Genomic DNA, 25,155 nt, shown 5'->3' with positions numbered 1-25,155 from the left:
TCATGTTTCTTTAGAATCTACATTTATTGGAACATCTTTTGTAAACAATACATGATAATGTTGGGGTACCAAAACATGAATTTCACCTCCATGAATGTCTGAAGAGCTCAAACTTGTTTCACTAGACAACCTACCAATAATGATTCTATTATTTTCCTCTACTGGAACATCAAGCATATCTAGCCCTTTATGAAGAGGAAAGACTTCTTGTGGAGATGAAGCATATTCAGGTCCTTCTTCAAGAGGAAACACTTTTTTTGAAGTTGAAGTTGGTACACTGAGCATATCAGCTCCTTCCTAAAGAGGAAACACTTGATGTAAAGATGAAGTTGTTACAAAGTCATGCATCTGCTGGAGTGTTATAATATGTGCAGTTGTATACAAAGGAACAACTTTACTAGCATAGATAAGTGAAGCTCTACAAGGTGGGCATGTAGTGTTGTTTGCAAGAAAGTGATCAATGCACTCAAAGTGAAAGGCATGCCATCAGACATGTAACTTTTGCAATCTCTCATTCATCTCATAATCCCCTAAACAAACAAGACGTTTGTAACAAGAACATAGCAATGAGTTCTAATAAAGGATAAAAAAATTCTAGCAGCAAACATCACAATTCTCAACATTAATCATAAAAAAATCTTAATTCTACTTATGAAATCTAGTTGCTTGACATGTTCTTATGGCTCGTTCTTTTAGATGATTGGCATACCTAGGCACAATTACTACAATGAGGCAGGTACATGCCAATTGTAGTAAGTGTCACTGTGGTTGACCTTTTCTTTGCAATACATTGTTCAAGGACATGAAAAAGCCCAGTTCCTTTAACATTCAGATAGGAGAGAATCCTCATGGATTAGTTTTGACCTTGTTTCTCTTTCTTTATTTGAATAGTAAACATCGGATTGTCTTTTAGAATGTTATAATCTTTCTCTATTTGAATTGTATAAATTGTTATATATTTACATGCTTGTTAGATACGACTATTTTTAGTTTTTAACTTAATAAAGCTAAGTTGATGCCCATTTTTTTATGTTTAGAAATGTTTTTCTAGCACATTTGGTAGATTTCATCATATTTGTGAATTTTAGAAGCACAATGTGTGAAATGGAAGCTCCATGAAGATCACGAATGTTTTTCCAACACATTTGGTAGATGTCATATATTTGTGGATTCTACATAATTTTTGAGGCAGCGGCTCCATGAAGTCCACCTACATTGTACCAATTTCTTGTATTGAGGTTGGTGATGAACATTCATTTCCAAAACTTCCTCTCCGGTGTGTATTTGCATTCATATTCACGATATTGTAGATATGAAAGTATTGATTGCTACTAATCATCACTAAAGGTTATAGATTCAGTTGCCTCTTGCAATGGACCACATCTTGGTTCTCATTAAATTGTATCATCTACTCTGGTTCAACATTTACCATGTTGATGGGCTCTTTGTATATTGAGTTGTTTCATAGTCTATAAGACACAAAGGTACTTATGTACAACAAGAACACTCTCCACTCTCTTAGAGGTGAACCTGTCCATTTTAACAAATGTGTGAAGCTATAGGTCAATCGATTTCTCTTAGCAATAAAAAGAGCCATCATATAAGGAAAATGACATGTAGACATGGCTATTTTGGAGGCCCATATAGTAGCCAATAACTATTTGATATCCCATGCTAAAGTGGTCATGTCTATTTAGTATGTGTGATCAATAGTTACAGCCATTGTGCCTACGGTAATTTTGATCCACATTACTCCTATCTTTGATGCTTCATGTAGATGACACATTTTTCGTGAAGGTCAAAATGAGTCCCTTCCTAGCCTCATCAACTTTGGTGGGAATAACTCTACTTGGTCTTTACACCTACCATTATGAGTTCACCATATATATGACCATCTTTAAAGGTTTATTCAGATTATCCCACCTTTGTTGAAAAATGGGTTGAAAATGCTTATAATTGAAAGCTCGAGTGGGATATCTCTTATAAATAATTAACTTCATTTAGCCAAACATATTATCAATACATTCATAGACCTCCCCAAGGCTAGGTTTGTTACAATCTCCACATTTGGTGACAAAAAAACTTGGGGATATAAATAATGTGATATATCTCACATCCAACCAAAACAAACCATTGGACACAATATTGTTTACCCTCTTCCTATGCCCTATCTTAGACTTCCTCTACCCCAACCTCTTCACACTTGTATCACATTCAGGAGTTTTTGGGATTTCCTACTCTTAAGGATAATCTGAAATAGAACAAAGTATGAAACAAATTAGGTCTTAAGTGGTTTGAGGAATTACTTTCCATAAAAGGATTGAAACATCATTGAGAAGGTCGGATCATTGAATTGGGTCTAAACTGGATAGAGGAATTACTTTCCCAAAAAGGATTGAAACACCATTGAGAATGTTTGGTTGTTGTAAGTGAACATTTGCACTAACCTTGTGTTCACCACAAAGTTTGTGATCCATTTGATGTCACATCACTAGGGCTGACTTGCAGCTCCTAAAACATTTTAATATTAATAGGTAATAGTAAATACATATTATTAATAATAAAATGAATTTTATTGATAATAAAATTGACAATAAATTAGTAGATGAATTCTCATCACTATGGATCTATTGATGTTGTCCAAGTATATGAAAATGACTAAATGATAGTGACAAGGTGTGAATTTATTGTTTGTCATACTTCTAAACCTCATCTTAATATAAACTCTTGTTCACATTTTTGAGAATTATTGGTGCACCCTAGCTAGGAGCAAAGACAAAATCCTATCTTGCTTTAGATTTGCATGTTGATTTAGTATCCAAATGGCACACTAGAAGATAGGTTATGAACTAGATTTAATGATTGCTTAATTTTTTCTTGAGGATAAGAAAAAATTGAGTGGGAGAACTATCACATCCTTGAGGCTAAACTGCAGCTCCTAAAATGTTTAAATATTAACACGTAATAATAAATATATTTTAATAATAATATTACTAATAATTTAATGTATTTTTCTCGGTTGACCAAGCTAAGGGCAACAATGATATATGTTAAAGCTAGCCAATCAAATGTGCTATTAGCTGACCATACTTTGCCCTAGATAAGATGCCTATGCATACAATACAACAAATGAAATGGATTATCATCAGAAAATGTTAAATGGTAAGTATAAAAAGGTAGTGATAAGGATGCTTAAAAGAGCAACATTAAATTCTATATAAAAAGAAAAAATGGAAGATAAAGTGAACAATTATGGAGTGGTGAATCATCATTAAGACTACTGCAGCAATTATATTGTGAAGGGCTTCATTCAATTGTAGGAACGGTTATTATTAATTTGAAAGGGCACCATTCTTTCAAGGGAGATCTCTTTTCATAAGAGACATATGACATAAATGGTGATTGTAAATTGTGAGGAGGGGTGATTTTAAAAGATACATAAATATTGTAATTCAACATTGGAGATTATGTAGTTATGAGAGAGGAATAAGTAGAATTATGCATCAAATAAATCATATCTATCTACAATGATCTCATTTAGGCATAGATAATGTGAATGTTGCCTATTAATTGACATGAAGTATCGAGTCTTATAATAAGTGGCATGGTGGGTTCTGATGTAGGAGCATCCTACTTTTTAGTGCCAACATAGGAATATTAAAATATGGTATGAGCATCCATGTGGAAAGGAAATTAGATTCTGAATGTTTATTCTTGTGGAAAGATAAGTGTATAAGATGAAGATGAGGGACTAGAATGGTAGGAATCTTCATAACATTGATAAGTAAAGGGGAAATAAAGGGGAAATGGGTCATGTTAAAGTGTTTCAACATTTTGTGATACTACAGAGAGTGAAAAAAATATCTAAAGGAAAAGAGAGCAATGCTGAAGAAAAATAAATGAGAAGGACAAAATAGGAAGAGGTCATGAGTGGCAATGAGAAGTAAAATAATTAGTCATAACTGTACCATCATTTAAAATAGTAATGATCAGAACCCTGAAAGGAGAGAGGTAAAATTTCCATATGAGAGAAATAAGCATGAATCCTAACACAATATGAGTAGTGACCTAGACTGCATATATCATACAATTCTTCATTCTTTGAAAGATGGTGCAATTTTTTCAAATAGCATTAGTAATGACATTAAAAATTGACTAGGTAAGAATAATATCAAATGCACTTCTAGCGGTATTAGTTGCATTGGCCACATCAATTGAAATGTTGGCCTTTTTCAATACTAGAGAATCAATTACACAATCTCTAGTCATGCCTGATATATGCTTCATCTCTTGAAGTCACTTTACTATATCATATTTATGTTCTGTAAATACCCCTGCAAACCCATCAACTTTCTTGATCAATTCATCAATAGGGAGAGTTGTAATGGTTTTGATCTTTAGGTCCACCAAGAAAAGTAGATTATGGGTACATATTTACACTCATTTTGACCCTTTTCCAAGTTTCTTTGGAAATACCTACCTGATCCCCTGTAATTATCTTCACATTGACACCTTGGTCAAGTGCTCAGATAATTTTTTTAGCACTATTATGGTGACTAGGGTCAAATAGAGATAGAAAACCAATGAATTGTCATAGATCTCTAGCACTCTTTCTTCTCTTTTCAAGTACTTTCTATCTAGCTACAACAAGAGATTGAAGTCCGCATTCAACAAATTTATCAAGTACTAAATGCATTGTATATTTATTATCTTAAGTGGATTTTGTGGAAAGCTTTCTTATATCCCATATTATGTTGGGATATGAGAAGGCCTTGTACAAAAGAGGACCCTTCAATAGGAAAACTATTCCACCTGACTAGACAACAGGTTGTGCTTCCCCATTTGTCTTAAACATATAAGAACCACTTCCCTAGCTTAAGTAGATTCTAATATCTTCCTCTAAATCAATTGAGTCCCTATCATTATATTGTGTAACATTTTTTACCAAGATATGCTTGACATCAAACATAAGTGTTTGGGAGTTTTTTCACATATGAAAAATAAATTGTAATGTCAATCTGAGAAAAAGTTTAAAATGTGAAGGTTATTTATAGATAAAAAAATAAAAAAATAACTAGAAAGAGTCATGCAAAATAAATTATTAAATCCCAGTAAGAGGCTCCAATTTCCAATAAGAGGCTCTAATCTTAGATCTCACAAATTACAATGTGGCCTTCGCTAGATCCCCTTGAAGGTCTCCAACAAAATCTAGCTTGACCCTCTGAAAACTCCACTCATATCTGCAATGATCTTTTTCAATAGATGTGCTCAAATCTGGACTATACCTTTACAAAAAAATTACACCAAGTCTACTCAATCGTTAAAACATACACTAACATAATTTGCAAGAATTTCCCTTGGAATTATATTGATTTAGCCCTTTAAATCTACTCATCAGTATGCTGATTCTCCTTCATAAATCTACTTTTCTCCTACTCTATCTCTGTTGCTAATCCTCTCTTGGAAGAGGAAGGATATGAAAATTGAATAAATGATCAAATGATCTCAAAATAGCCTTTGTTTATAATCCCTGTAGGTTTCATTTCACCATATTGTTGTAACCTTCAATCATGCTACCCTGCAACAAACATCTTGCTTTTTATTTATTTGATATATTTGGCCAAAGACGGGTGCACATCTTCCCTAAGACTACCAAATCTACTAAAGATTATTTTTATATCAGATTTAATCATTCTTCAATAGAACATGGTCATCTCTCTTGGGAATTTAAAAATTGATTTAGAAATAAGATAAAACCTTTTTGTTAGGGTCAGTTTGTGAAAAGGCAAAGCATATGAACTTGTAACTAGGTAATATTCAAGTTTGTCCCTAATTTTCTATCTTTAGATTATATGTCACTAATTATGCTAGAGGCAGTTACCTTTAGTGGAGCATATTCAATCCAGATTTTGAAAAAAAACAATATTATATTGAAGGTGATGAAGCCAAGTTGTAGTAAAAGAAAATGAAGTTGTCCAATGTTTCTATTAAGCTTTGAAGCTTCCAAATATAAATCATATTTTTCTTTTAAAAGGGGGACATTTATTGATTGGGTTCTCATTACATTAACTGTGTCCTTATATCCTTTAGTCTACTATCTTTGTGTTTTATGCAACATTGGCTATAATAGATGTCCCCTATTGATTTCCTTTGAAGATATAAACTGACATACGATGAGAATATTTGAGGCACTATTTTAATATGTAATATATTTTATATTCATTTACTCTTACTTCAGCCTTGCAGTTTCTTGTTCAATCTGAATGATTTTTTTCATGCTGGACAACACATATTTTCCTCCCTAGATATTCTCCTTCCTATGTTTTATTTTCTATTGTTCTAACTGGATTCAACATTATCCTTACCATTGGCTGAGATTTTTGAGATTTCTTGGAATGAGGTGTTTCATAGTTTTTCTGATATACACGTGATTTGACATTTAAATATTTTTATGACATAGTAATTTCCCTATGTGAATTGGATGAGATTTGATTAGAAATCAATGGTTGAAAGATGTAGAAAATGGTGGATAACCATTGCGACAATTTTGACCATCTAATTTGTTAGTTTAATTTCTCTACATCATTGTTTGAGCCACTTGATGACACTTTGGGAGCACTATTCCCATTAGATTGAGGACTTGGGAAGACTTTCCTATTGTCTTTTTTTCATTTACAAGAACCAATGGTGATTTAACTTGCCCCAACATGGGAATAATGTCCCTCTCTCTTGGCAGTGGAAAGAGAACTATGTAAATGCTCTACCAAAAGCTAAGATCCATTATGCATGCAATTTTCTTTTAGTGGGAGGTGACTGCACTATAACCAAATAAATTATTCAAAGGATCAAATATTTATTTTCCATCCAGTTGTTGCAGCTCTATTATATATTACACTATTTATTGAGTTTTTCAAAATTGGCCCTCCCAATTGCCTTCATCTATTGAGGGCTAGCTGAAACCCCTGATCTGGTGTAGACATGAGAGATGCTTCTAAAGGTTGTGGAACTAGGCTTCAAAATTGCCCAATGTATTTTCAGGGAAATTACAAAAGCCTTTTCAAAAAATGTAATGCCCCGCCAAGGGATCTAAAGAATTAATCTAAAATTTCACTAAGTTTGGTAGCATTTAAAAAAAAAAAAAAAAAAAAACATGAAAGCCAAACCATTTACAAAATTCACGCAATAGCAGAAGCAATAGCAAACATTCAACTGAAAATAAACATAAACATACATAACATGTTACATTCCTTAAGGATCCCAAGATGTTGAGTCACATTTAATTTAGTTAAAACTAAGACTAACAACTACCACATCCACATGAAAGAATAATGAAAAGTCCATTGTTCATAATTTACATTTTCGAATGCTCAATCATCCACTGCACATGTCACATGGTATGAAAGGCTTGAAAGAATATACATATGTGAAATAAATTATATCATCCTATTCTAATCCATGATGCAAAAAAGTAAATGAAACCAAATACCATACATGATACATCATCATAGAAGATATAAACATCCATCGTAAAAGATAACCATATATCATAAAATACAATTAACTAAGTGCATGGTTCCTCCCAACCTTAAATAGCATCATTAGACCATCATGGGTCCTAGCCATCCCTCCATGCATAACATTCCAAATCACCAAAGAGATCATTGACATTATCATAGTAGGGATGTCACTCCTAGTCACTCGAGGGGGTGGTTGGAGGGACTACGAATTAGCGCCTATGTTTGGCAATTTAGTGATAACCTTCGATGCATTGAATCAGGTGGTTGAGCTAATTAGAGCTTTCATTTCTTCATGACTGTAGCCATGTTTTCCCATGGATGGAGTTGATGGAGTCGATGGGATTCTTTCATAGCACTAATTTGAAGAGCGATATTTAAGAGTCTAACTATGGTTGGGGAATAAGTTGATTGGAACACAACACTCCCTCTTTTACTTGGACTTCTTGTTGAGGAATACAGAATATTAAGCTACAAGAGAAGAGAATAGGGTAGCGGATGGATATTTGGAATCGAGTATCTTCTATTGAGGCTCAGAATAACCATCTGCATACATATATCAGGTATGCTCTTTCCTGCTTAGCACTATATTATGTAATTTTCTCATAGATGAATGAGACTAAGTAGAGTTTTGGGGTTGGTATTCTTCCATTTTCCTTGAGTTATGCTACCATTAGTTCAACCCAGCATTGAGCTTTAGGAAATTGTAAATTCTGCTCATGATATTCGAAAAGGAATCTACTGTTTCAATCTTGTTCAGTTCTGAAATTTCTTTATAGATTTAAAATATCTTTCCATTGTGATGTGCTTTCTTTATCTTGCCAAAATGTAATATGATCAGAGGCTGAAAAGTGTAGTCAATCAAGGTCGTCACTTGTTTCTCTCTCCTAAGAAGAGATCTGGATATATTTTTAAAGTATAACATAATCCAGTGATATGTTGATAATTTCTACAAGTTTGTAGGAATGGAAAATAGTTTTTGAGCCTCTTTTCTGAGGATATTAAGCAAGTTTTGATAGAAAAAAACAAACCCAATATAATATTTTTTTTGCGTATTGAGACAAAGTAATTGGTCCTCATTTTCAGTTTGGTACCATGGTTAGCCAATCAGCTAGATGAAGCATTATAACCATTTTTAGGATAACAACAAAAATGCGATAGGGTACGCTCATCCTGGAAATTTAGGGAAGTCAATACCTAGTACCTGCAACCTACATAAAAACCATGCATGTACATACACATTATATACTAAGCTAAAAAATCAATGGCAAGAAGTGGTGCATCGTGTAGATCCTGACTAGCAAGTGACTACAACTCCCTTCCTTAACCACATTAGAAATGCAATACAGAAAGGAAACAAACACACACACCATACATATGCAAGTATGGGGTAAGTATCCATAAGAGAACACATATAGAATAAACCATCTATCTAATCATCATCAATAACTAGAAATAATGTAATAATCATCATGCATATGCATACATGAAATATAAAGTACCAACTAATCTCATCATATAATAAACTGAATCTGAAACAATATCTGATAATCTCAAAAAAATGCCACTATTAATCATCAACACAAAACTAGTCTAATAGAGTTCAACAATGATAACAAAAATGTGACCTAGGGGTAGGCACTACATCCACCCCCCCTAGAATTAGGCTTACTCCTGGAAGCCTACATGAATGATAATACTGAAGAACTCACTGTGTGGGTCCTGTTGAACCCTTTTTCCTTGTAGGGAAATATAATTCCACTGGTTACACTACAACACACTTATAGCAATATGATTCTGGTTTAATGATAAACCTAAAACCATATTGATCCAACATTTATTTTTAACAACTACTGAAATAGATCCCTTAATACATTCTAAACAAGAGCAACATAATGCTCGCAAAGATAAACAAAAGCATACTACATTGAAACATAGATAAAAGATAAATGTTTTACAACTAGAATAAGTTTCAATTTTCAATTGTTGCCCATGTTTAGGTTTTTAGTATAATTTTAGGTTTGAAACCTAAGTGTTGAAGTATGAAAAATATGCAAGTAACAGTTTAGATTCTGTCTTAGTTCACCTAGTTTCAAGTTTTTAGTTTGAAAGAGATACACATGATAGTTCAAAGTTTTCGTTTTGTTCAACTAGTTAACAACTAGTGGCATTCAAATATACCTAGTGCTCCCACTATTGAAACTCGGGCTCTGATACCAAATGTAATGCCCCGCCAAGGGATCTAAAGAATTAACTTAAAATTTCACTAAGTTTGGTAGCATTTTTTTAATTAAAAAAAACATGAAAGCTAAACCATTTACAACATTCATGCAATAGTGGAAGCAATAGCAAACATTCAACTAAAAATAAACATAAAGATACATAACAGGTTACATTCCTTAAGGATCCCAAGACATTGAGTCACATTTAATTTAGTTAAAACTAAGACTAAGAACTACCATATCCACATGAAAGAATAATGAAAAGTCCATTGTTCATAATTTACATTTCTGAATGCTCAATCATCCACTGCACATGTCACATGGTATTAAAGGCTTAAAAGAATATACACATGTGAAATAAAGTATATCATCCTATTCTAATCCATGATGCAACAAAGTAAATGAAACCAAATACCATACATGATACATCATCATAGAAGATATAAACATCCATCATAAAAGATAACCATATATCATAAAATACAATTAACTAAGTGCACGGTTCCTCCCAACCTTAAATAGCATCATTAGACCATCGTAGGTCCTAGCGTAACATTCCAAATCATTAAAGAGATCATTAACATTATCATAGTAGGGTTGTCACTCCTAAAAAAATACTACATCATATGCAGAAAGTAATCTAACATGCAAAATAAAGCATAAGATAAGTAAACAACATCATCTATCTCATGCTAATCATCAATATAATGATACATGTCCAACATCATAATCAAATAATAGAATGAAGATAGATGCCAGCAAGGAGTGCATCAGCCATGGTGTCTTAGATGGATCTCAAATGATAAGAGTGATAAAGCACTACCACCCAACCGCATGGAACCTAAATGGTCCACTCCCACTGCACTGAGGAGATAATCTCAAGTCTCAAAAATAGGATATCAAATCACATAGCACAAACACTTTCTAAGTCTTGGAATCCTAAAAGTATACTAACTCAAAGGTTTCATTCACAAATCAAGAATCATGTAAATCACCTTAGTCTTAAACAAACAACTGAAAAACATCAAAAGATAATCCACTATACTCACATCAATTTTCCACAAGTCACTGGAAAGCACCAAGAAGACCATCATAATATTTGCAATAGTTCTTTACAAGCAACTAAAAGACATTAAATGATAATAGTTAAGCATCTCATTGGATCTAGGTGATGCTCACAGGTGTGAAGCACTGAGACTTCCTGGGAGGTCACCCATCCCAGTACTACTCTAGCCTAAGTATGCTTAACTAAAAGGGTACACTCATTAAATGGATCTCAAATGATAAGAGTGATAAAGCACTAGCACCCGACCGTGTGGAACCTAAATGGTCGACTCCCACCACGCGAAGGATATAATCTCAAGTCCCAAAAATAGGATATCAAATCACATAGCACAAACACTTTCTAAGTCCAGGAATCCTAAAAGTATACTAACTCAAAGGTTCCAATCACAAACCAACATCTAATCCCAGAGGCACAACAATAATTACACCACTAGAGGTACACAAAATCTATAGAGGAGACTCATGCTACATACTAGGGAGTGTCATCACATGGATGCTTGAGTTATGCTGGACTAGTCTCTCATTAGACCTCGGACCCTCAAGCATTGAGTTACCCTAGACTGGTTACTCTGAACCCCAGACCCTCAATGTGGCACATGTGGAAACCAAAAAGCCCTCTCAAGAAGAAGAGGCACTTATCCAATTCCCATCATTAGTCTATACAAGTGCTCAAGGCATGGGTGGATCAAATATCTCTAACTTATCTTTTTAGTGTATTTCTCCAAATAAATTTTAATTACTAGATTATCACTTATTACATAACTTGCATTAGGTTACCTTGGTACTGACCACTTTGGGCCCCAGACCCCTATGCAAGCCACTCCCATAGTCATGTACCTAGAAAACCTCTCCTAAGCACATAAATCCACAGTTGTGTCCCATACCACAACACTCATAAAGATCAAACTCGATTCCTTAACATGCATCCTAATAATAAGATGGTTCTCCCATCCAAGAACACATAAAAGCTCCACAAAATAAATCTCATAAATATGATCTCCAATATGAATCACAATATCCATTGGTTCTTAACAAGCAACCAAAAGGTATCTCAAAGTAATACTAATCGAAGACTCCAAAAATGGTTATGTCAAGTATCTCATAATCATACACCTCAACTTCACACAAGAAGATTGGAAAGCAATAAAAATTAGTAAATACAAACATCTCATAGAGCATGCCATCGCATTACCATGTTTGGGTTTTTAAAAGAATCGAGACCAAATAACATCAACATGCCATCACATTCGCATAACTCCCAAGCCTCTGGTAAACATCCTAACTAGTTAACACTCTAGGACCACCCAAACCCAAAACATGGATAGCATAAAGAGCAAGATACAAACACATATTTTAGTTTACTTTTGCAATCACATGGTTAAGCCAAATATGAGATTTCAGTTTTTGTTTCAAGTATACTTCAATTGTATAAGATTCTATGTTTAATTTCCAAGTCAACATAGAATTATCCCTCCATTGTTTTAAAACAATTTTCTAAAATAGTCAAAGATAATTATTAACTTATTTAAATCATTGAACTAGTTCCCATTGACTTTTAGATAAAATCATTCACATTATTCAAAACATAATACTTATCAACTTTCTAATAATTAGTTTACAATTTCCTTTAAACACTCCAAGGATAGTAATCTTCATTAATTTTAAGTAAATCAATCTCATTAATAATTCAATTATTTAATTTCACTTATTAATTGTAAGGAAACTTGGCAACAAAGAATATAACCGTTTCCACATAACCCATAATAGATCTTAAATAAACACGGAATTAAAATCCACATGCAAGAGAATAGACAACATACCCATAAAATGTGACACAAGATATACCCTGGGAAACCCTCATTGAGGGAAAAAATCCAGCCTCCAAAAGCATCCATCATCATGTATTATTCAGCAAAAAAATACCATTGCCATACAACCATGGAAGCCTTCATGGCCATAGCCACAACCGAGCAAACTATGTGAACAAGCATGAATCCACACATCCCATGCTATGCTTTCAACCTTCACGAATGCTCCATTGGCTAACCTGTCAAGCCTTGTCTCGCTCGACTCTTGCCTTTTGTCTTCTCCTTGTCTCTCTCTCTCTCTCTATACAACAACTACCCTTGTGGCTGCTTATATAGTAGCAAGTCCCACAAAACTAGTAAATGGTATTACATAAACCATGTGCTAAAACCATGTGCTACCTAACCCACTGGCCCCACATTTAATATTGGGCATTTAATTCTTTTCCCCAATATTAAATAATTACATGAAATATTTTCACAATGTTACAATACAACTCATCAAGAATATTCCATGGGAATCTTTACATGTTGCATGTCCATCTAGGTACAACATTACATAATAAAATAAAATAATAAAATAACAATATTATGCAATGTGTGCAACACCCATTATCTCAACATTAATATCTCTTTTCTTTTAATTTTCCCTCATTAAAAAATTTATTTACTTAAATTGACTAATAATTAATTACACTTCTTCTACTATTAACTAATCTTAATTAAATTTGATTTAATTAGATTAGATAATAAATCATATAAATGCATATTAATAAGATTATACTTTTATTCAAACCCAAACCCAAATCAATTTCCAAATTTTGATTATAAATGTCTTAGATCTATTTTTATTTAGTTTTTAATTCATTCCATGCTCTAATAGATTATTTTTGTGAAGTTTAAGCACAAAGAACTCTTGGTTATGGAAAATGGTGGAATGATTGTCATTGAATAAAACAGTCCCAGTACGAGGGCCATATCTCCCTAATGAACTGTTGGATCGAGCCAAATTTGAAATATGTTGAAGAGGGCCAAGTTGCACCAAATTTTGCTGGAGCAATTGAATAAATTTGGTCTAGATAAAAAGTTATGTATGTCTGAGTTCGGGTCTATGTAAGGGGCAGCAACAGGGCAGTTTGTGATGAATTTCCTTTATAAATAAAACTAGGGTTTCCTAATATTTCTTTGCAACCAAATAAAAATTTACATATCTAGATTCCAATTTCAAGATTGAAGATTCATTCAAGGAGCATATTCAGACACATATAACAGACACGATGAAGATAGGAAGAGAAAGAGGGCAAATGGAATATGCGAAAATCACGAGTGCACCTGGATACTGATGCTAATTTGCTATGCCTTAGAAGTCCATAGAAAAATCCCTTCCTTCTCCAACATTCGCCATTCCTCCAAGAATCAACCAACTGAAACCCTCAAGTGACTAGAAGTGCTTGTAGAAGCATATGAGCATGTAGAAGCATATGAGCTTCTCAAATGCATGTAAGCTTCTTGTCCATACACACTAGGAGAGCCTCTATTTAAAGCCCTCTAATATGCATCTAGAATGTGTCTAGAAAGAACTAGGAGATAAGCATGACAACTAAGCCCGAGTCTTTTCCAACCTTCTAGATGAGTCACAAGGTTGTAGACACCATGTGCTTAATTTGTGCGCTAACTCTTGTGTTGTTGACAACACGTGCATAATTAGAGTGCAAACTCTTGTGTTGTCAACATGACAACACGCAAGAGCTCAGATACTCCTATGGGAATAAATATTAAAATAATGCACATTAATTTAATTGATTTTCACTTTATTTATTTATTTAAATTAATTTATTAATTTTACATCTCATGCACTCACTTTAATAAATCCACTTGTTTAATCTTAATATATTTATATTTTAATCAGATGCACACATCATGCAATCTAGAATCTTTTAATAATTTTAATATCTTTTCCACTTTTAAATTCATTTTCGAAACTTAATTGCTAAAATATTTATTAACTTAAATAAATATTATCACATTCCAAGTTTTAAAATTATAAATTTTATCTTCAAATTCAATTATTTTATTTAATTAATTGAGAAATTAATTAAATTAAATAAATATTAAAATATCATATTAATTTTCCATTTAATTAAACCATTAATTAAACCTTTTAACTAAATCATTAATTAAATCTTTTAATTAGGCTTAATTAATATAAAATACACTAAAGACTCATAAAGTAAAATACAAAAACCCATCATAGCCAAAATACATACAAAATCAAACCAAGGGTTGATATCATGAATTACATCATCCAACGTATTCGAAGGGTACCCGAATTAGATACTTGTCCTAATTTTCAATTAGGAAAAATGGCTTAAAGGGTTGGAATTTGGACTTGAGAATTTATCTCCCCTCTCTTACCATTGAGATAATGTGATAGGGTACGCTCATCCTGGCAATTCAGGGAAGTCGATACTGGGTACCTGCAACATGCATAAAAACCATGCATGTACATACACAATATATACTAAGCTAAACAGGCAATGGCAAGAAGTGGTTCATCGTGTAGATCCTGACTAGTAGGTGACTACGAATCCCTTCCTTAACCACATTAGAAATGCCATACAGAAAGGAAACAAACACACACACCATACATATGCAAGTATGGGTAAGTATCCATAAGAGAACACATACAGAATAAACCATCTATGTAATCATCATCAATAACTAGAAATAATGTTATAACCATCATGCATACATGAAATATAAAGTACCAAGTAATTTCATCATATAATAAACTGAATCTGAAACAATATCTGATAATCTCAAAATAATCCCACTATTAATCATCAACACAAAACTAGTCTAATAGAGTTCAAAAATGATAACAAAAATGCGACCTAGGGGTAGGCACTACAAAAAATCCTACTATTATGGCATTCCATGAGACCACATTTCTTCGAAGCATCTCGTTTGACAGATCACATTCTATGTCTAGGCTCTGAAGTTTACATACATGTCTACCAGGGTTGTTGTAGTGATAACATCTAATAAAATTCTTTTACCATTTATGGATTGATGGGAGTCAATAGCTTATTCTATATTTGTAAAAATGGATTCAATGATTCAAAAGAGGGAAAAAAAAGGACAACCATAAAAGAAATCATGACATTTGATTTTTACAAATGAAAAGGTTGCACACATCATACAATATGAGTAGTGACCTAGACTGCATATATCATACAATTCTTCATTCTTTGAAAGATGGTGCAATTTGTTCAAATAGCATTAGTAATGACATTAAAAATTGACTAGGTAAGAATAATATCAAATTCACTTCTAGCGGTATTAGTTGCATTGGCCACATCAATTGAAATGTTGGCCTTTTTCAATACTAGAGAATCAATTACACAATGTCTAGTCATGCCTGATATATGCTTCATCTCTTGAAGTCACTTTACTATATCATATTTATGTTTAGTAAATACCCCTGCAAACCCATCAACTTTCTTGATCAATTCATCAATAGGGAGAGTTGTAATAGTTTCGATCTTTAGGTTGACCAAGAAAAGTAGATTATGGGTACATATTTACACTCATTTTGACCCTTTTCCAAGTTTCTTTGGAAATACCTACTTGATCCCTTCAAATTATCTTCACATTGACACCTTGGTCAGGTGCTCAGAGTATTTTTTCAGCACTATTATGGTGACTAGGGTCAAACAGAGATAGAAAATCAATGAATTTTCATAGATCTCTAGCACTCTTTCTTCTCTTTTCAAGTACTTTCTATCTAGCTACAACAAGAGATTGAAGTCCGAATTCAACAAATTTATCAAGTACTAAATGCATTTTATATTTATTATCTTAAGTGGATTTTGTGGAAAGCTTTGTTATATCCTAGATTATCTTGGGATATGAGAAGGCCTTGTACAAAAGAGGACCCTTCAATCGGAAAACTATTCCACCTGACTAGACAATAGGTTGTGCTTCCCCATTTGTCTTAAAAATATAAGAACCACTTCCCTAGCTTAAGTAGATTCTAATATCTTCCTCTAAATCAATTGAGTCCCTATCATTATATTGTGTAACATTTTTTACCAAGATATGCTTGACATCAAACATAAGTGTTTGGGACTTTTTTCACATATGCAAAATAAACTGTAATGTCAATTTGAGAAAAAGTTTAAAATGTGAAGGTTATTTATAGATTAAAAATTTTTAAAAAAACTAGAAACAGTCATGCAAAATAAATTATTAAATCCCAATAAGAGGTTCCAATTTCCAATAAGAGGCTCTAATCTTAGATCTCACAAATTACAATATGGCCTTCCCTAGATCCCCTTGAAGCTCTCCAAGAAAATCTAGCTTGACCCTCTGAAAACTCCACTCATATCTGCAATGATCTTTTTCAATAGATGTGCTCAAATCTGGACTATACCTTTACAAAAATTTACACCAAGTCTACTCAATCATTAAAAACATACACTAACATAATTTGCAAGAATTTCCCTTGGAATTATATTGATTTAGCCCTATAAATCTACTCATCAATATGCTGATTCTCCTTCATAAATCTACTTTTCTCCTAATCTATCTCTGTTGCTAATCCTCTCTTGGAAGAGGAAGGATATGAAAATTGAATAAACGATCAAATGATCTCAAAATAGCCTTTGTTTATAATCCTTGTAGGTTTCATTTCACCATATTGTTGTAACCTTTAATCAGATTTAATCAACAAACAACTTGCTTTTTATTTATTTGATATATTTGGCCAAAGAAGGGTGCACATCTTCCCTAAGACTACCAGATCAACTAATGATTATTTTTATATCAGATTTAATCATTCTTCAATAGAACATGGTCATCTCTCTTGGGAATTTAAAAGTAGATCTAGAAATAAGATAAAAACTTTTTGTTAGGGTTAGTTTGTGAAAAGGAAAAGCATATGAACTTGTAATTAGGTAATATTCAAGTTTGTCCCTAATTTTCTATCTTTAGATTATATGTCACTGATTATGCTAGAGGCAGTTACCTTTAGTGGAGCATATTCAATCCACATTTAGAAAAAAAAACAATATTATATTGAAGGTGATGAAGCCAAGTTGTAGTAAAAGAAAATGAAGTTGTCCAATGTTTCTATTAAGCTTTGAAGGTTCAAAATATAAATCATATTTTTCTTTTAAAAGGGGGACATTTATTGATTGGGTTCTCATTACATTAACTATGTCCTTATATCCTTTAGTCCACTACCTCAGTGTTTTATGCAACATTGGCTATAATAGATGTCCCCTATTGATTTCCTTTGAAGATATAAACTGACATACGATGAGAATATTTGAGGCACTATTTTAATATGTAATATATTTTATATTCATTTACTCTTACTTCAACCTTGCAGTTGCTTGTTCAATCTTAATGATTTTTTTTATGCTGGACATCACATCTTTTCCCCCCTAGATATTCTCCTTCCTATGTTTTATTTTCTATTGTTCTAACTGGATTCAACATTATCCTTACCATTGGCTGAGATTTTTGAGATTTCTTGGTATGAGGTGTTTCGTAGTTTTTATGATATACACATGATTTGACATTTAAATATTTTTATGCCATAGTAATTTCCCTATGTGAATTGGATGAGATTTGATTAGAAATCAATGGTTGAAAGATGTAGAAAATGGTGGACAACCATTGCGACAATTTTGACCATCTGATTTGTTAGTTTAATTTCACTACATCATTGTTTGAGCCACTTGATGACACTTTGGGAGCACTATTCCCATTAGATGGAGGACTTGGGAAGACTTTCCTATTGTTTTTTTTTCATTTACAAGAACCAATGGTGATTTAACTTGCCCCAACATGGGAATAATGTCCCTCTCTCTTGGCAGTTGAAAGAGAACTATGTAAATGCTCTACCAAAAGCTAAGATCCATTATGCATGAAATTTTCTTTTAGTGGGAGGTGACTGCACTATAACCAAATAAATTATTCAAAGGATCAAATATTTATTTTCCATCCGGTTGTTGTAGCTCTATTCTATATTACACTATTTATTGAGTTTTTCAAAATTGGCCCTCCCAATTGCCTTCACCTATTGAGAGCTAGCTGAAACCCCTAATCTGGTGTAGACATGAGAGATGCTTCTAAAGGTTGTGGAACTAGGCTTCAAAATTGCCCAATGTATTTTCTTGGAAATTAGAAAAGCCTTTTCAAAAAATGTAATGCCCCACAAAGGGATCTAAAGAATTAACCTAAAATTTCACTAAGTTTGGTAGCATTTAAAATAAAATTTAAAAAAACATGAAAGCCAAACCATTTACAAAATTCACGCAATAGCAGAAGCAATAGCAAACATTCAACTGAAAATAAACATAAACATACATAACAGGTTACATTCCTTAAGGATCCCAAGACATTGAGTCACATTTAATTTATTTAAAACTAAGACTAAGAACTACCACATCCACATGAAAGAATAATGAAAAGTCCATTGTTCATAATTTACATTTCTGAATGCTCAATCATCCATTGCACATGTCACATGGTATGAAAGGCTTAAAAGAATATACATATGTGAAATAAAATATATCATCCTATTCTAATCAATGATGCAAAAAAGTAAATGAAACCAAACACCATACATGATACATCATCATAGAATATATAAACATCCATCATAAAAAGATAACCATATATCATAAAATGCAATTAACTAAGTGCACGGTTCCTCCCAACCTTAAATAGCATCATTAGACCATCGTGGGTCCTAGGTAACATTCCAAATCATTAAAGAGAACATTGACACTATCATAGTAGGGATTTCACTCCTAAAAAAATACTACATCATATGCAGAAAGTAATCTAACATGCAAAATAAAGCATAAGGTAAGTAAACAACATCATCTATAACATGCTAATCATCAATATAATGATACATGTCCAACATCATAATCAAATAATAGAATGAAGATAGATTCCAACAAGGAATGCATCAGCCATGGTGTCTTAGATGGATCTCAAATGATAAGAGTGATAAAGCACTACCACCCAACCACATGGAACCTAAATGGTCTAGTCCCACTGTGCTAAGGAGATAATCTCAAATCTCAAAAATAGGATATCAAATCACATAGCACAAACACTTTCTAAGTTCAAGAATCCTAAAAGTATACTAACTCAAAGGTTTCAATCACAAATCAAGAATCATGTAAATCACCTTAGTCTTAAACAAACAACTGGAAAGCATCAAAAGATAATCCACTATACTCACATCAATTTGCCACAAGTCACTGGAAAGCACCAAGAAGACCATCATAATATTCGCAACAGTTCTTTACGAGAAACTAAAAGGCATTAAATGATAATTAGTAAGCATCTCATTGGATCTAGGTGATGCTCATAGGGGTGAAGCACTGAGACTTCTCGGGAGGTCACCCATCCCAATACTACTCCAGCCTGAGCATGCTTAACTAAAAGGGTATGCTGATTAAATGGATCTCAAATGATAAGAGTGATAAAGCACTAGCACCTGACCATGTGGAACCTAAATGGTCAACTCCCACCACGCTAAGGAGATAATCTCAAGTCCCAAAAATAGGATATCAAATCACATAGCACAAACACTTTCTAAGTCCAAGAATCCTAAAAGTATACTAACTCAAAGGTTCCAATCACAAACCAACATCTAATCCCAGAGGTACAACAATAAGTACACCACTAGAGGTACAAAAAATCTATAGAGGAGACTCATGCTACATACTAGGGAGTTTCATCACATGGTTGCTTGAGTTATGCTGGACTAGTCTCTCATTAGACCTCGGACCCTCAAGCATTGAGTTACCCTAGACTGGTTACTTTGAACCCCAAACCCTCAATGTGGCACATGTGGAAACCAAAAATCCCTCTCAAGAAGACGAGGCACTCATCCCATTCCCATCCTTAGTCTATACAAGCACACAAGGAATGGGTGGATCAAATATCTCTAACTTATCTTTTTAGTGTGTTTCCCCCCATTAATTTTAATTACTAGATTATCACTTATTACATAACTTGCATTAGGTTACCTTGGTACTGACCACTTTGGGCCCCGAATCCCTATGCAAGCCACTCCCATAGTCATGTACCTAGACAACCTCTCCTAAGCACATAAATCCACAGTTGTGTCCCATACCACAACACTCATAAAGATCAAACTCGGTTCTTTAATAGGCAACCTAATAATAAGATGGTTCTCCCATCCAAGAACACATAAAAGCTCCACAAAATAAATCTTATAAATATAATCTCCAATATGAATCACAATATCCATTGGTTCTTAACAAGCAACCAAAAGGTATCTCAAAGTAATACTAATCGAAGACTCCAAAAATGGTTATGTCAAGTATCTCATAATCATAAACCTCAGCTTCACACAAGAAGATTGGAAAGCAATAAAAATTAGTAAATACAAACATCTCATAGAGCATGCCATCACATTACCATGTTTGGGGTTTTAAAAGAATCAAGACCAAATAACATCAACATGCCATCACATTCGCATAACTCCCAAGCCTTTGGTAAACATCCTAACTAGTCAACACTCTAGGACCACCCAAACCCCAAACATGGATAGCATAAAGAACAAGATACAAACACATATTTTAGTTTACTTTTGCAATCACATGGTTAAGCCAAATATGAGATTTCAGTTTTTGTTTCAAGTATACTTCAATTGTATAAGATTCTATGTTTAATTTCCAAGTCAACATAGAATTATCCCTCCATTATTTTAAAACAATTTTCTAAAATAGTCAAAGATAATTATTAACTTATTTAAATCGTTGAACTAGTTCCCATTGACTTTTAGATAAAATCATTCACATTATTCAAAACATAATACTTATCAACTTTCTAATAATTAGTTTACAATTTCCTTTAAACACTTCAAGGATAGTAATCCTCATTGATTTTAAGTAAATCAATCTCATTAATAATTCAATTATTTAATTTCACTTATTAATATCTCTTTTCTTTTAGTTTTCCCTCATTTAAAATTCCATTTACTTAAATTGACTAACAATTAATTACACTTCTTCTACTATTAACTAATCTTAATTAAATTTGATTTAATTAGATTAGATAATAAATCATATAAAACTAATGCATATTAATAAGATTCTACTTTTATTCAAACCCAAACCCAAATCAATTTCCAAATTTTGATTAGAAATGTCTTAGATCTATGTTGATTTAGTTTTTAATTCATTCCATGCTCTGATAGATTATTTTTGTGAAGTTTAAGCACAAAGAACTCTTGGTTATGGAAAATGGTGGAATGATTGTCATTGAATAAAACAGTCCCAGCACGAGGGCCATATCTCCCTAATGAACTGTTGGATCGAGCCAAATTTGAAATATGTTGAAGAGGACCAAGTTGCGCCAAATTTTTCTATAGCGATCAAATAAATTTGGTCTAGATAAAAAGTTTTGTATGTCTGAGTTTGGGTCTATGTAAGGGGCAGCAACATGGCAGTTTGTGATGAATTTCCTTTATAAATAAAACTATGGTTTCCTAATGTTTCTTTGCAACCAAATAAAAATTAACATACATATCTAGATTCCAATTTCAAGATTGAAGATTCATTCATGGAGCATATTCAGACACATATAATAGACACGATGAAGATAGGAAGAGAAAGAGTGCAAATGGAATATGCGAAAATGACGAGTGCACCTGGATACTGATGCTAATTTACCATGCCTCAGAAGTTCATAGAAAAATCCCTTCCTTCTCCAACATTCGCCATTCCTCCAAGAATCAACCAACTGAAACCCTCGAGTGACTAGAAGTGTTTGTAGAAGCATATGAGCATGTAGAAGCATATGAGCTTCTCAAATGCATGTAAGCTTCTTGTCCATACACACTAGGAGAGCCTCTATTTAAAGCCCTCTAAGATGCACCTAGAATGTGTCTAGAAAGAACTAGGAGATAAGCATGACAACTAAGCATGAGTCTTTTCCAACCTTCTAGATGAGTCACAAGGTTGTAGACACCATGTGCTTAATTTGTGCGCTAACTCCTGTGTTGTTGACAACACGTGCATAATTAGAGTGCAAACTCTTGTGTTGTCAACATGACAACTCTCAAGAGCTCACATACTCCTATGGGAATAAATATTAAAATAATGCACATTAATTTATTTGATTTTCACTTTATTTATTTATTTAAATTAATTTATTAATTTTATATCTCATGCACTCACTTTAATAAATCCACTTGTTTAATCTTAATATATTTATATTTTAATCAGATGCACACATCATGCAATCTAGAATCTTTTAATAATTTTAATATCTTTTCCACTTTTAAATTCATTTTCAAAACTTAATTTCTAAAATATTTATTAACTTAAATAAATATTATCACATTCCAAGTTTTAAAATTATAAATTTTATCTTCAAATTCAATTATTTTATTTAATTAATTGAGAAATTAATTAAATTAAATAAATATTAAAATATCATATTAATTTTCCATTTAATTAAACCATTAATTAAACCTTTTAACTAAACCATTAATTAAATCTTTTAATTAGGCTTAATTAATAGAAAATACACTAAAGACTCATAAAGTAAAATACAAAAAGCCATCATAGCCAAAATACATACAAAATCAAACCAAGGGTTGATATGATGAATTACGTCATCCAATGTATTCGAAGGGTACCCAAATTAGATATTTGTCCTAATTTTCAATTAGGAAAAATGGCTTAAAGGGTTGGAATTTGGACTTGAAAATTTATCTCCCCTCTCTTACCATTGAGATAATGTGATAGGGTACACTCATCCTGGCAATTCAGGGAAGTCGATACTGGGTACTTGCAACCTGCATAAAAACCATGCATGTACATACACAATATATACTAAGCTAAACATGCAATGGCGAGAAGTGGTGCATCATGTAGATCCTGACTAGTAGGTGAAGTCCCTTCCTTAACCACATTAGAAATGCCATACAGAAAGGAAACAAACACACACACCATACACATGCAAGTATGGGTAAGTATCCATAAGAGAACACATATAGAATAAACCATCTATCTAATCATCATCAATAACTAGAAATAATGTTATAACCATCATGCATACATGAAATATAAAGTACCAAGTAATTTCATCAGATAATAAACTAAATCTAAAACAATATCTGATAATCTCAAAACAATGCCACTATTAATCATCAACACAAAACTAGTCTAATAGAGTTCAAAAATTATAACAAAAATGTGACCTAGGGGTAGGCACTACAAAAAATCCTACTATTATGGCATTCCATGAGACCACATTTCTTCGAAGCATCTCGTTTGACAGTTCACATTCTACGTCTACACTCTGAAGTTTACATAGATGTCTACCAGGGTCATTGTAATGATAACATCTAATAAAATTCTTTTACCATTTATGGATTGATGGGAGTGAATAGCTTATTCTATATTTTTAAAAATGGATTCAATGATTCAAAAGATGGAAAAAAAAGGACAACCATGAAAGAAATCATGAAATTTGATTTTTAAAAATGAAAAGGTTGCACTACATATCACATATTTGCAGAGTCCACATCGTAGTACACAGGGCTTTCTCTATTGCAAATCTCACACAGCATCCTGATTTTCCTCTCCAGCATCATTGAAATAGAGCTTCTGTGCTCCCATATTTTTGCTATATAGAGTGTTGTGGAATGACTTGTAGGGTAAAAGAAGATGGATATAAGCCTCTTTTCTAATGGATTTTTTGTTCAAAGGGGATCTATAGGACGAATGTAAGGCCTAAAGAAGAAGAGATTGGATTAGCCTACTTAGAGATTATTTTAGGAAAGGGGGTTTATGGATGAATTTGAAGGTGTAAAGATGATGAAATTGGGCATCCTTGTCAAGTGTCGATTTGTGAATACTATTAGTTTTAGGAGCCAACCTAACCTGAATGTCAAAAAAAACAACCAATTTTTCCATACCAAGAGCATCAGCAACATCGAGAACAAAATCAACAGGAGCAAAATACATATCAGGATAAGCAGCAGTAACAACAACACTAATATGAATATAAGGAAGAAAATCCAAAATCATGCCAATATCAACATGAACATGACTTAAATAAAGAAAATAAAGAGCATCAAGAGGCAAATTCAAACCTTCATTAGCCAAAGCAAGATCAAAGCTTGTACAATGACGGGCAAGGAGAACATCAACACCAACACCAAGATCAGCAAGGGAAACATCATAATTTAAGAGTAAGGGACATGTGATATTTAAGGTCCTCTCATTGGTGAATGATTAGAAAAATATGTTGTACTTTCTCCAAGAGCTGGGTTAGTCTCTTGTTACTTCCTATAGGGCCATTACTTGTATTTTTCACCAATGGTTGAGTCAATTTCTTTTGTACTTTCTATAATTTTATTCATGTCATCATTTAATAAGTAGTAGATATTTTTCATAGCATGTCAAATTATGATAATTCTATCAAGATTCATCTATGTAGTTTTACTCATTGACTCGTGTTTCACAAGGAGTGGATCAC

The 25,155-nt window shown here is 32.9% G+C and overlaps 1 pseudogene; it reads right to left on the bottom strand.

The window, feature by feature from the left end:
- LOC149527864 (uncharacterized) lies at positions 1 to 24,704 on the bottom strand (annotated as a pseudogene).
- Positions 24,705 to 25,155: the final 451 nt, after the last annotated feature.

Source organism: Cupressus sempervirens, unplaced genomic scaffold (genome assembly GCF_028749045.1).
Source record: "Cupressus sempervirens isolate cs-2001-9-10 unplaced genomic scaffold, ASM2874904v1 CseChr00s100001_01, whole genome shotgun sequence".
In the NCBI taxonomy this organism is placed as follows: Eukaryota; Viridiplantae; Streptophyta; class Pinopsida; order Cupressales; family Cupressaceae; genus Cupressus; species Cupressus sempervirens.
The sequence above is the reverse complement of the archived record's forward strand: the minus strand, read 5'-3'. Positions and strand labels throughout refer to the sequence as shown.